Consider the following 14,579-nt stretch of genomic DNA (forward strand, 5'->3'; position numbering starts at 1 on the left):
TTGGGCGGGTAGACAGCCGCGCATAGCATGGGAGATTAAGGCACTCCCCTTTGAGCAGGGTGGCCTGGGTGCCTCTGATATTGACTTATATAAATTCAGTGCACAGGCCCATTTCACCCATTATTAGCTGTTTCCCATCCAATTCCTGGCCCACACGCTCCTCCTTCTGCTGGCTAAACAGAGGGTAGCAATGAGGTGGTGGAGACGTGCATCATCACTTGCAGCAGGCTGGCTCAAGGATGCTGCATTTTGTCAGGAGCAGCTTACTATTTTCTGGGAACTCAAGCCTGTACGGTCCCGGCCTAAAGACATTTGGCTCCCACTGGAGGAATAGTTGCGTGTTCGTGCCGGCGCAACTGGGGCTGATAGTGTAATGTCTGAACCATTGCATTAGTCTGTCGATACTTGAATGAACCGTGTCTCGTAGCAACCCTCTGCTAAAAGGCCGTAGTATTTTAATTGTTGTATATGAATATTATCGAACTCACCACCTAAATCATGGATATTAATGTAAGAACGTCTGAGTGGGTGTCCTTTTCTCTTTGGGGCATATCAGCAAGAACCTCGTTAAAATTATCGCCGTTTTAGCGGCAGGAAACTACCTCTAAAACGGTGATAATGGGATTGCTAATATCCGTTATAGAATTCCAACAGAAGCCCAGGTTAGTTGTCCTGGGCTTCTATTGGAATTCTATAACGCATATTAGCAAGCCCTTTATCACCGTTTGAGCGGCAGTTTCCTGCCGCTAAAACGGCGATCATTTTAACGAGGTTCTTGCTAATATGCCTCTTTGTTTTCTGTTTTTTCGTTTTTTCTGCTATGCAGTGGAATGTGGCAAACAATATTTCCTCCATTGTAATATGATACCGTACTGTAAGCACAGATATATATTCTATTACTGATTGCTGTAACCAATGTGTTGGTTTATAAACTTCATAAAAAACGAATTTAAAAATGAATGATGCACTAACACACTTAGATTTTTACCCATGACAATTGATTTGCTCCGGGTAATAGCAATTGAAGTTGCAGCAACTGATCTATAACACCCAGGCAAAGCAGTGGCAACTAGATCTAGCGTCTCAGAAAAATATGCAATTGGTCTCTTGCCAATGCCATGCTATTATGCAAGTACAGAACGTAAGGATCATTTTTCCAGGAAAAAGAAAAAATCCTTTTTCATAATCTGGCATTCCCAAAGAGGGTGCTGAACACAAAGGGGTTGATTCCGATCCGGTAAAATCATCGTCCGTACGACTCGCATCCAGAGCCGTTTCCGTACGACTCGTACAGACGCCGTATGACCCGAAGAGTACGATCCCGACCGGGGTACCAGGACGCGAGTCGTACGGTCCACGTCAGGTAAGGGCGATTCGTACGGAAAAGCGCACAATCACATACACACCGTACGGCGCGTACGCCCCATGATCGCAGGGGTACGTGCCGCACCCCTGCGATCATGGGGGGTACGTGCCGTACACCCAGCGTACATGGGGTACGCACCGTACACCCAGCGTACATGGGGTACGGTGCGTACCCCATGTACGCTGGGTGTACGACACGTACCCCCCATGATCGCAGGGGTACGGCGCATACCCCTGCGATCATGGGGTGTATGCGCCGTACCCGGGGGGCCGTTCCGTACCTGTTTCGGGGCGAACTCTGCTTTTACGGCTGTTTACAGCTCCCGTAGTGAGGTTCCGTGAATTCTGAACCCGTTTCATAAAGGTCATGGTTTCGTTACGAATTTGATATTAGCGAACCGTAACTAGTTAGTGCGGCAAGTATGAGTGTTTTCGTCATGTTAGACCGATGGATTCACTACGTATTTAGGGATTTCGTTCTGAACCCTTGGGTTCCATTTTGTGTATGGCAGCCATTTTGTGGTTGCCCTCACATAGGCCGATGACTGTGGCTGAACTAGTCTTTTTAAGGACATGTACACCTTAGCTCCAGTTCGTGCTGACTTCTGTTTGACCTGAGTGAACTGACCCTGTTGCCTGAAGCTGACCTTGTTAAACCAGTTCCTGCCCTTTATCTGATCAAGATTAAGTATCAGAGCACAGGACATCATAAAGTTTTACTGCACACAAATATGCCTTATCCTACTCTCACCTGTTTCTGCTCCTTCTTTATGGTCTATTTATGATTGGGTTGTGGCCTTTTTTATTATGGGTTCGTTCGACCTGTCTAAAGAAGAATGTTGGGTTTGACCGATGATTGATCATGGGCTGGGCAACTGAAAAATGGGTTTGTCGTCATGCAATACTTTTGTTGTAGAAACATGTGATTGGTGAAACTGTAAACAAGGAATGCTTGCCTGAAGCATAATGTTTGGCATAAAAAGGGATGACTTGCTTTGTAAAATTGAGCAGTCTCCTGAGAACTCATACCGTGATGATTTCTAGGACTTCTGTTACTGGCTGCAGCCAATAAATTTGATCTTTGACGCCACTCAGAAGTATCCCGTGTCTCTGTATTCTAAGACAGGTGAACCCGAAGACTTTGGGCGTGCCCCTTGCGCCGCTGGGTTCTAAAACCCGGTTCTTCAGTTGGCGCTTCCAACGTGGGGCGACTTCAGCGGTACCGGTCCAAGCCTGAAGATCGTGAGGAGCTTCGTGAGGAAATTCTGGAGGACGGCCACCACTTCATCGACCCCGGCATGTCGAACGTGGACTGAAGGTCTTTTCTGCTAGGCTTCCCGCTTTCCTGACGGCTACGAAGGACTGCTGCCCTGACTGTCGCCCTGTCTTGGACCCATTTGTGATGCTTTGTACGGCGAGACGATAGATGGGTCTTCTGGTGGCGTGACTGATACCTCAGTTAAGTATAAGTGGGTCGCTCCCAGTCCTTAGTTTTTGGTCCTTTGGTTCTTAGTTTGTTTGGTCCTTAGTTTTAATTTGAAAATTGCAATTTCCAAAGCCGAGGGTCTTGTATATTTACGAGTGTATCGGTAGAGATAATCCCTTGAAGTTTGAAGCTCGATTAGTGAGCTCAGATGCCTAATCGTAGCAAATTTGGTACTTGGTTTGGTTGTGGTTGCAACAGGGATTCCCGATTGGAGGATTCGTGTCCGATACCTCCGGTTGGAACTCCGACTTTTGAGCTCTATTCTAAACACGGCGTGGGCCCCATTACGTTCAATGAAGTATGGGTCCACTACACTAGAAAAGATGGTGTCTTACAATGGCCCCAACATGGTAGCTTTAATACAGAGATTTTAGACAATTTAGAAACTAAATTATTTAGGAAGAAAGCCCGGCCGGCAATGTTTGACTCCTTATGCCTTTGGCGTAAAGAAGCCAGACAACGAGAAATTAAACAAGCTAAAAGAGATAAAAGAGAAAAGGATGTATCAATAATGCAAGCTGCTAGGCAGTTTAAAGAAAATGAAGAAGATAAAGCAATTGAGGTGTCAGATAGGCAACGTTGCATGGCCATAGATAAATGTTATCCGGACTTGCCGTCTTCTCCTCCGAAGGCGATTGAAGATCTTGAGAAAGATTCTTTGATCTCTCATTTACTGAGATTGCCACCTCCTTATGTGCAGGGTGCTACTGCGCCTCCATTACCACCGGTTGTTCCACGCTTTGTGGTTCAACCTCCTGCTGTTGTTCAGCCACCCGGTGCTCCACTGATGGTTTTACCTCCTCCTGTGCAACCCGCTCTAGGGTCGCCATCTTTGCTACCAGCTTTGCCTCAAGCTCCTTTGCCTTCTACTTCTGTTTCTTTGCCTCCGACTGTTCTTATGCCTACACCTTCTTTGCCTCAGAATACTTGTTCACCTGTTCTTATGTCTGCTTCTTCTCCTTCTGCTCGAAAACGAATGACCGAGACTGTTGTTAGTCTGCTGTCTCCATTGTTTGGGTCATTGAATATGACCCCTGTTTCGGAACGTAAGCAGAGTCATAGTCAGCTTCCTAGTTCCGAGGAACGGACAGTGTTGGATTTGTTGGCTCGTAGATGGATTTTGAATGCTTCAAGGTATAATTTGCCAGCGGTTATGGATGTTTTCTTTCAGTGGGAACCGCCTAAGCAAAGGTATGTTTTCGATGTGATGTGTACTTTCCTGCGTCAGGAATGGGAAGATAATGAGTTGGGTCCGATTCCGCAGGATGTGCTTGATGTTTAGTCAGATTTTGCTAAAGGGATGATAGTGGACACTGATGTTACAGATGCTGTAGAGACTATATTGGCTTTTAGATCTAGACTTCCGTCTCAGACGTTGTATGAACCTGATCCCTCTGTAAGGAGGAAAGTGAGACAGTATCCAATGAGAGAGGTTCCTCCACTTTGGAAAGAAGGAGACGCAACTGCTAATCCGCCTGTTTTGCCTCATTTTCAGCGAGTATGGGTACATGTCCCTTGGAAGAGAGCAGAGGTCTTGGATCTTAAGCAGACCTTACCTGATCCTCGTAAGAATCCTGCTGGTTACTACAAAGAGTTGTCTCAGACAGTAGATGCGTGTATAATGAATTTAGCCGACGTTGACATGTTGATGGGTAATGTAGTTCCGCAACCTTTGTGGGCGAAGATTCGTCATGAGAATCATGCAGCAGAGTTAGGTGATACTTAGGCGAATATTGTTGCTGCAGATGGTACACAAGTAGGAGGTGCTAAACCTGAACCCTTAGTTGCAGAATTACCTGGTAGAATTATTACTTTGATGAAGACGATGATGCCTGCTTTACGAGTGAATTGGGATAAGTTAGCAGCATGCAAGCAGAAGAAAGATGAGAGTGTGTCTGACTTCTTCACTAGGTTTGAAGAGACGTTTATCGATCACAGTGGTCAGGATATGAGTAGGGAAGGTGGTCAAAGGTTGTTCGTGGATACATTTGTCTTTAATTTGCTTCCCAAACTTTCTAATGAGTTGAAGGACTCTGAGAGTTCATGGGCCGTTTCTTCGTCGGCCCAGATATTGGCTACTGCTCAATATTACGAGAATAGGGATAAAGATGAGAAGGATAAAGTAGAGAAGAAAACGAAGGATTTAAAGACGAAAGTTCTTTTGCAGCAAGCTTATCCGCCTCGTCAGAATCAGCCTCAGTTTCAGCAACCTCCACAATTTCAGAGATTGTTACAGAAGCCTGAGCCTTATGTTCAGCGATTCTTTCCTGGCCCGAATCAGTGTGCTTACTGTAGAGAGGAAGGTCATTTCAAGAATAATTGTCCGACTTTGGTACAGCGTGCGAATGGTGCACCTGGTCAGAGAGGTCGTGGTGGTTTTCAGCAAGCGCCTAGAGGAAGAGGTTGTGGTGTGATCCCCCAGAATGAGCGTTCCTCTTCCCTACAGAGTTCTGCGAATTATTTTGACAGACAAAATGTTCCGAGTGGTCAGTCTGCCCAGTACTATGTGGAGGATTACTATGTTGAAGGTGAGAGTGTTGGTTATATTGATAACTAGGACAGCCATGGACAAAGTAAGGGAGTAGTGTCAGTTCCAGTAGATCAGAGTGGATCGTATGTTGAAGTGATTACATCAGGTGTAGTAGAACCTTTTCTTTTGGATATTGGTGCGACAAAGAGTTCTATTATGCATTCTAAACTCCCTGGCGTACCTTTGTCTGGCTTGACGAATGTTTCCGTAGGATTTTCAGGCGCCCCAGTTCGTAATCCGGTTTCTAGTCCTTTGTTCCTTTCTATTGGCCCTTGTAAATGGGAAGCTCCACTTATTCTAACGACTGGTTGTGGTGAGAATTTGTTAGGATTGGACTTGCTGAAAAGATTGTATGCGACATTGCATTGTTCTCCTTCGGGAGTACAACTTACTCTTGGTAAGAAAGTGATTTCCCCAATGTATTTGTCTAAAGATTGTTTGCCACTAGAATTGCGTTCGCTTCCTGAAATGCTTTGGGCTACAGGTCCAAATGATGTTGGTCTTTTGCAGATTCCACCGTATGTTGTTACGCTAAAATCGAATGTTAAGTTGCCTCGTATACCACAATACAAGATCTCGAGTGATGATGAGAGAGCTCTTTTAGCGATTGTCTATGATCTGGTTGAGAAGGGTGTGGTTGAGGAAATGAGAAGTAACGTGTGCAATAGCCCTGTTTTGCCTGTTCTCAAGCATACAGATGCTTCTCAGCCACCTGTGTACCGGTTTGTGATCGATCTTCGAGAGGTCAACAAGATTGTCGTGCCACAGTTTCCCGTGGTACCTGATATTACTGCGTTATTGACTCTGATTCCTGCTTCGGCAGTTTGGTTTTCTGTCATCGACTTGAAGAATGCTTTCTTCAGTATTCCTATTGCTGAGGAGAGTTGGGATATTTTTGGCTTCTCATTAGGAGGACGAAGCTTCCGATTTAAGAGAGCTCCCCAAGGTTATTGTGAAAGTCCCTCAATTTATAGTCAAGCGTTGAAAACTCAGCTTGAAGGGTTTGTGTTACCAGTTGGTGCTACTCTTATTCAGTACGTTGATGATTTGTTGATTACTGCTGATGATGAAAAGATTTGTAAAGAGGCTACTCTTTCGTTGTTGCGGTATTTGTCTGACCTTCATCATAAAGTGTCACCTTCCAAGATACAGTATTGTCGACAAGAAGTAACCTACTTAGGTCATCTCTTGTCGAAGGAGGGAAGAAGGTTGACCCCAGAACGAATTCAAGCGATTACGCAAATGAGTGTGCCATCGACACAGAGAGAAGTTTGTGCTTTTTTGGGTATTACGTCGTATTGTAGACAATGGATCCCCAATTTTTCACTGTTGGCGAAACCTCTGTTAGCATTGACTCTGAAAGATACTCCGTATCCTCTTCCTTGGTCTGATGAATGCCAGAAAAGTTTTTCTGAATTACGTAATGCATTGTGTTCGGCTCCTGTGTTGGGTACTCCAGACTATAGCAAGCCTTTTACGTTGTATGTGCACGAGAGAGAAGGATGTGCGTTGTCAGTGTTGACACAATCTTTTGGGGACAAGCAGCGTCCATGCGCGTATTTCTCAGCAACGTTAGACCCAGTTGCTAAAGCATTGCCAAGTTGTTTGAGAGCTACAGCCGCAGCTGCCGTTTCTATTTGACAGTCTGCTGGTTTGGTATTGGATAATACGCTGATTGTAATGGTTCCGCATGCAGTGGATACTTTACTAAATAGGACTAAGACACAGCACCTTACTAGTGCACGTCTTTCAGGCTACGAGTTGACACTGTTGGCTAGCCATGTTCACATTAAAAGATGTAATGTGTTGAATCCAGCTACGTTGTTGCCGATCTCTACAGAGACGGATGCTCAAGAACAGCATGATTGTTTTCTCCGTACAGTGGAAGAAACAAAGGCTAGAGTGGATCTTAAGGACACTCCTTTTGAAAATGTTGATGGTACGCTGTGGGTTGATGGTTCGTGTTTTAAGCTTCCGAATGGTGAAACGACCGCAGCATATGCTATCACAACTTTAAATACAGTTGTTGAGACAGCACACATACCACAGAATTCTGCGCAAGCAGCAGAGTTGATTGCACTGACTAGAGCGTGTGTGTTGTCGGAAGGAAAACGAGTGAATGTTTATACCGATAGTCAGTATGCGTTTGGTGTTGCGCACAGTTTTGGGCATTTGTGGAGAGAGCGTGGGTTCCTTACTTCCCATGGAACTAAAATTCAGCATGGGCAGTTAGTGAATGAACTTTTGGAATCTCTCACTCTCCCAAAGCAGATTGCAATTGTGAAGTGTAGTGCGCATAAGAAAGTTGTGGACGATGTTGGTCGAGGGAATGCGTTTGCGGATGAAGTTGCGAAGGAAACAGCGAAAGACATGATGAGCCGTATGTATGTTGCAGGACCAGCAAGATGGGTTATGGCTGGTGGAATGTGTGAAGACACAATAGAAAGTGTGAAGATGATTCAGGCTGAAGCTACAGAAAAGGAAATGAATGTTTGGAGAGAGAGTACGGGTATGTTGGATTCTACAGGTTGTTGGATTGAGTTGTCAGAACATCAGCGATGGTTGTTACCTGATGCGTATGTGCTTGCAGTGGTTACAATGGCGCATGGAATGGCTCACATTAGTGCGAAAGGGATTTGTAAGTTATTGGCTCCAGTATGGCAGAATGCTGGAATTCCTAAGTGTGCGGAGAATCTGGTCAAGAACTTCATGGTTTGTCTGATGTATAATCCTGGCAAGGGAACTCCAACTCCAGCTGGTCACTTTGCGCCTCCGACGTATCCGTTCGAGGTGCTACAATTGGATTTCATACACATGGAAAGGTGTAATAATCTAAAATACGTCCTTGCAGTTGTTTGTGCCTTTTCGAGATGGGTAAAGGCATGCCCCCAGAAAGATAATACTGCCTTGTCCACAGCTAAAGCCCTACTCAAGGAATTTTTCCCCAGATTCGGATTGCCATGGATGGTGTGGAGTGATAATGGAAGTGAGTTTGTGGGCCAGATCATGAAGAAAGTGTGTGAGGGTTTGGACATCCGTCAGAAGTTCCACGCTGCGAATCATCCCCAATCAGCTGGGTTAGTGGAATGTTACAATGGCACTTTGAAGCTAAAATTGGCCAAAATTCAAGCGAGTTCTGGTCTCCAATGGCCCGATGCTTTGCCGTTGGCACTTTTGTCAACAAGGACTACAGTGCATTCCCGAATTGGTCTTAGTTCCTATGAGATCGTGTTTGGCCGCCCGGCAAATGTATGGGAAGTGCCGAGGCCAACAAAGTTTAGCGAGATTGAACATCCCGTGCTGGTTGACTACTTGTATGATTTGACAGCTAAATTGCGTGTCTTACACCAACAGGTTTACGATACACCTCCTCAAGCATCTGAAGATTCAGGACACGCCATTGACCCTGGTTCCTGGGTGTTGGTGCGCAACTTTCAGCGGACAAAGAATGATCAGCCCCGCTGGATTGGACCATTTCAAGTCCTTTTATCGACGCGTACCGCAGTGAGAGTTCAGGGCAAGAAGAACTAGATCCACGGCGTACATTGTAAGAGGGTATCATTGCCTCTGCTGTACGACCAGTGGGTCCAGGAGGGTGTTGGTGATTCAGAGACTGATACAGTGCCACGTTACGTTCCATTCAGTGACGCACGTTTGGTTGGGACAAGGTCTGAACGTGAAGATGATGATGTCCTACAAGCTGCTGTGCCTCCTCATCTGAAGATTGACACTACCAATCCGGATCTTCTATTCAAGGATCAGACTGTGCCTGACAAAGAACGCTACGATTTGAGACCAAGAAAGATTGCACATATGGACAAATAAATATTTTCCTTTTTATGTAGTGAATTTACACTGTGGCAGATCAAGAAACTTTTTTGTCTTTTTCTTTTTCAAACCACCATCCGGGTTCAGCTGTAGGGTCGCGGTATAAAGACTTGGGATTGCAAGCCGTGTAGACACAAGGTCGACGGTTCTGGTTGGTCCAAGGGCGTTCCCTAGACTGACAGGCGCATTCCTTAGTGGAAGAGAACCAACTGCCGCAAACAGCACGGTTAGAGGATGGACTTTTTTGACGCTGCCCAGAATGTTAAGAAAATGGACTCTAAAGTCCGAATATGTATATTGGTTCGTAGCAAATGTTTTTTAATAATGTGTTTTTTAATGCTTTTAAATATTGCATTAGCTTGTGTGGGTTTGGTTTTCTATGCCACACAACAGCCGTTTGCACCTACTTCCCAACCTATGTCTTTTCCTACTACTGTTTCTTTACATTCTTTTCATATTTTACCTGAACACGAGCAAATTAGAAGGTCGGAATTTGTGAATAATTCCTTTGTGCAACTTCTCCATCAACACCAGTTAGTAGTGAACACCACTAATTGTTGTGTGTGTGGTCTTATGCCACATACTATGGATAGAGGTATTCCTTATCTGGTTCTGCCATTCAGTTACAATGGGTCCGTATGGGCATATCAGACGATGTTTATTCATGCCATCGAAGTCTATTCCCTGCGTTCCATGAGAGATAACTCAAGTAATAAAGCCTTGGTGAAGGGAATTACAGATATGAGTAGAGATATCGAAACGTATAAGACTATTCCCAAGGATGAGTTACTAGCATATGTTGGTTGGAATGCAACCGGATATAGTGTTAGTCTGGGTGAGAAGCAGAGACGAAAAAGGTCACCTCCGATTTGGATTGTACCCCATCGTGCTCATTTCTGTCTGCAAGGGAAAGGCAAGAATCCGAGAGCTCAGTTAGGGAAGAGTGTTTGTACTCAGACGTATGTCTTTGCGTCCCAAACTTCCCCACCGTTTTTAGCAGCTAAGGGCATGCATTTTGTCTGCTATGATAGAGCATATACATGGTTGCCCCCTGATTTTTCGGGAACATATTATGTTGCATATTTGTTGCCTCCTACGTATACTGCTGCTGTAGATTACCACAGAACGAGAGTAGTTAGGGGTGTCTTCAGTAAGAAAAATACTTCAGGACAAGAATTGGGAGATTTTCTTAAGGGTTTCCTGCCGTTTTGGGGACCTAAGGTTAATAGTAGGAACATACGGCAATTGACGAGAGTGGTTGAGTCCACCATAGTTGAGACTGCCGGTGCCCTTAGTAATTTGTCTGCTGAGCTCCAATCGGATCGTCTTATGACGTTGCAGAATCGAGTTGCGTTAGACGTCATACTTGCAGACAGAGGAGGGGTATTAAATTGATTCAATCGAGCTGCTGCATTTTTATTCCAGACAATGCTCCTAAAGTGTACCAGGCCATTTCCAAGCTACATAAGATCTCCGAGTCTGTACACATGGACGAAGGAGATTGGTCGTTGATGGGATGGTTTTGGGGAATGTTATCCACTTGGGGATGGAAGATTCTGATGATCATCGGGATGGCTTTAGCGATTCTTTTCCTGTTCTGTCTTTGTGTGCAGTGCGCTCCTGCTATATGTGGCCTCTGTGCTACGACGTGTGCAAGGAGACCTGTCCCAAGAGAGGTACTAAGTAATAGGATTATGCTCCAGCAACATCTTGATGATCTGATGAATATAGACCTGGACTCAGATTGACGTGAGTTTAGGTTATTGCCTATGTAAGGGCAAAAGGAGGGTCTGAGGTTCCGTGAATTCTGAACCTGTTTCATAAATGTCATGGTTTCGTTACTAATTTGATATTAGCGAACCGTAACTAGTTAGTGCGGCAAGTATGAGTGTTTTCGTCATGTTAGACCGATGGATTCACTACGTATTTAGGGATTTCGTTCTGAACCCTTGGGTTCCATTTTGTGTATGGCAGCCATTTTGTGGTTGCCCTCACATAGGCCGATGACTGTGGTTGAACTAGTCTTTTTAAGGACATGTACACCTTAGCTCCAGTTCGTGCTGACTTCTGTTTGACCTGAGTGAACTGACCCTGTTGCCTGAAGCTGACCTTGTTAAACCAGTTCCTGCCCTTTAGCTGATCAAGATTAAGGATCAGAGCACAGGACATCATAAAGTTTTACTGCACACAAATATGCCTTATCCTACTCTCACCTGTTTCTGCTCCTTCTTTATGGTCTATTTATGATAGGGTTGTGGCATTTTTTATTATGGGTTCGTTCGACCTGTCTAAAGAAGAATGTTGGGTTTGACCGATGATTGATCATGGGCTGGGCAACTGAAAAATGGGTTTGTCATCATGCAATACTTTTGTTGTAGAAACATGTGATTGGTTAAACTGTAAACAAGGAATGTTTGCCTGAAGCATAATGTTTGGCATAAAAAGGGATGACTTGCTTTGTAAAATTGAGCAGTCTCCTGAGAACTCATACCGTGATGATTTCTAGGACTTCTGTTACTGGCTGCAGCCAATAAATTTGATCTTTGACGCCACTCAGAAGTATCCCGTGTCTCTGTATTCTAAGACAGGTGAACCCGAAGACTTTGGGCGTGCCCCTGGCGCCGCTGGGTTCTAAAACCCGGTTCTCCGTAGGAAAAGGGTCGTACGGTGCATACCCAACACGAATCGTACTTGCCGGGTCGGAAAAATCGGCCGCGAACCATACAGATGTCGCGTACAGCGGGTTCCGAGGGAGAGTCGTACGGAGATTAGAGTCGTACGGTGTCTTGTACGACTCGTACGGAGTACGGCTCCTGGTACGGATCGTACTTCGTCGTTCGTACGGGGACGCTTACGGGTACGAACCGTACGGGGAAAAACGCTCCGAACAGCAATTTGGAGCGCTTTTTTTCGGATCGGACTCGACCCCAAAGTGTGTTTTATGTCTAGTAGGGCTTTCATGCATTCGTCATTCCAAAATACTAGATTTTCTGTGTCAATCTCTGTAATGAGTATGTAATTAAGGAAAAGTTGGAAAACCACTGATGGCAGTAGCCAACCATTCCTAGAAACACCCTCACTTGTCTCTGTTATTGGTGGATTAATACCCAGAAAATCTCAGAAATATGATCTTTTGGCACCTTCCTTATTCGTTTCTGAATTTTAATATCTCAAATATGTATCTTCTGTCTGACTATACTGTAGCTTTGTGAGAGAAACATCATGACAACTAACAGCTAAGTGATTCAATAATGCAATTGTATCCAACTTACATTTCCCTTTTCTATTCGCTGCAATAATCATGTCATCAATATATTTCCCCAAAGGTGACTCCCATGGTAATTCTAAACATTCCAAATCTTAAGTGTGTAGGAGGGAATTGACAGACTTTCTCCATATTCATGTGGAATGTGTCCCCAAACCAAAATGTTATTTTGAATTTAAATGCAAAAACATATTGACTATCCTCATTTAGAGGAATTAAGAAAAATGTAGAACACAAATCAGTCACAGTGAACCACTTACAATCTGCTGGAATCTGAAACAAAATCACTGCTGGAGTTAGTACCACTGAACAACATGGAACTACTATTTTGTTAATTTTTCTCAAATCTAGAACTATTCCCCATTTCCCATTATGCTTGTGAACACTCATTATAGATTGCATGGGCTTCCTAAAACTTCTTTTATTTTTGCCTGTTGCCCCATCTTTTTAAATACAGGTGTATTCCCTTTTTCAGCTTCACAAGAACGTCTATATTAAGGAATGAGTGGAAACTACATGTGGTTTTACTTGAATGTTAACTGGCGTTGCACCTATAATCATGCCAACACATTTTTCCAGTAAAATCCCAAACCTCTCTCTTCACTGTCTGTCTCAAATGTTGGGATATGTTCTTCTCTGTAAGGACTGGAAATGTACTACTATTTACTTTTTACAACGTCAACTTAAAATCTACACCAGGCTCGTTCATTTGAATAAAGATACCATCTGGTTTACAATAGATTAAACAATTTAATTTACATTACAGATCACAACCTAGTAGATTTACTTAATTGGTTCCACTATTCATGAATTTATGTTCTTTTGTAAATAAACCGATCTTCATTGAAACATTTGCTGACAATTTATTAATCACATGCTTATTTGAAATTCCTACAACTTGTACTTCTGTTCCGAGAGGGGAAGGTTAGGAACTCCCACTGTCTAACTGTAGAAAATGGCAGCACCAGTATCAACCAAAAATGATACAGGATGGACATTAACCTCTCCTTCTACAAATGAGCAATTCTGGTCTAGCTACAGGACTGCAACAAGCATGCAATCCTCCTCCCCTTTCAGGCATCGCCACTTTGTCGAGTCAGACCCTTAGAAACTCGGAAGGTAGCCACATATTGTGGTAATGAATCATTAATTACAGATCGTCTCATTTGTGGCTGAGCTATATTTTGTTGAAACTGAAATCTATTTAAATTCTGGTGAAATCCTGCTCTATTAACCTGCATCTGAGGTGAAATAGACCGAGCCAAAGTCATTCTTCTGTAATACTCACTTGTATTCTACTCATTCTGCTTTGATATGGATAGGGTTGGGACTGTTGACTGTGTAACCCTATTCTGTGTATTCAGGTTCATATTTTGTTGCATAGGATTCATTTGAAGAATCATCTGAGATTCATCAGCAAATAGCTCAAGTTAAATCTACATTGTTTCTTCCAATCTTCTTCTTTACCACAAGTGTGACAAGTTCTAGATCTCAACATGCCATTATTAGCATTGTTATTAAAACCTTGGTCGCCTACCTAGGAACTTACCTCCACCTCTCTGAGAAGCATGAAATTGCACACCACCCCCTTGAGATCTCAAACCTTGTTTTCCCTGCTTTCAAAATTCAGTCTATGCCATTGTTACTTTCTCTTTTGCCAACATTTTCTTAGAATCACAATAATCACTACAATATTTTGCATAAGGGTTTCATCGAAAGATGTTGCTTGAAAACACATCACACTCTGCCGAATCTGCAAACCTCTGGTCACAAACCCAACGCAAAAGCTGACACGAACCCAAGCCTCCTTTTGTCGGCTTTTCCATGATATTGTATTGCCTGAAACCCATCATCAATCTTCCTTAAAACACATGCACCGACTCCTCTGCATTTTGTGTTGTTCTTATGATTTTTGAACAATTTACATGTTTCGCCAGAATGTTTCCTTGCAGATAGTTAATATTTCCAGTACATTTCTCCATAACCACAGGTGATGGCTTAAAACTCTGTCAATTTCTATGTGGTTCCTCATCTGGCTCTTCTCTGCCAGTTTAGAAACAACACATACATTTTCTGTCACTATAATTTGGCCCTACTCTAAGCTT

At 43.7% G+C, this 14,579-nt stretch overlaps 1 long non-coding RNA gene across 1 annotated transcript in view; it reads right to left on the bottom strand.

Moving 5' to 3' along the window:
• The window catches only part of LOC144781120 (uncharacterized), a 249,044-nt gene that overhangs the window by 189,885 nt on the left and 44,580 nt on the right, over positions 1–14,579 (bottom strand). The window lies entirely within an intron of this gene.

Source organism: Lissotriton helveticus, chromosome 9 (assembly GCF_964261635.1).
Source record: "Lissotriton helveticus chromosome 9, aLisHel1.1, whole genome shotgun sequence".
NCBI lineage: Eukaryota > Metazoa > Chordata > Amphibia > Caudata > Salamandridae > Lissotriton > Lissotriton helveticus.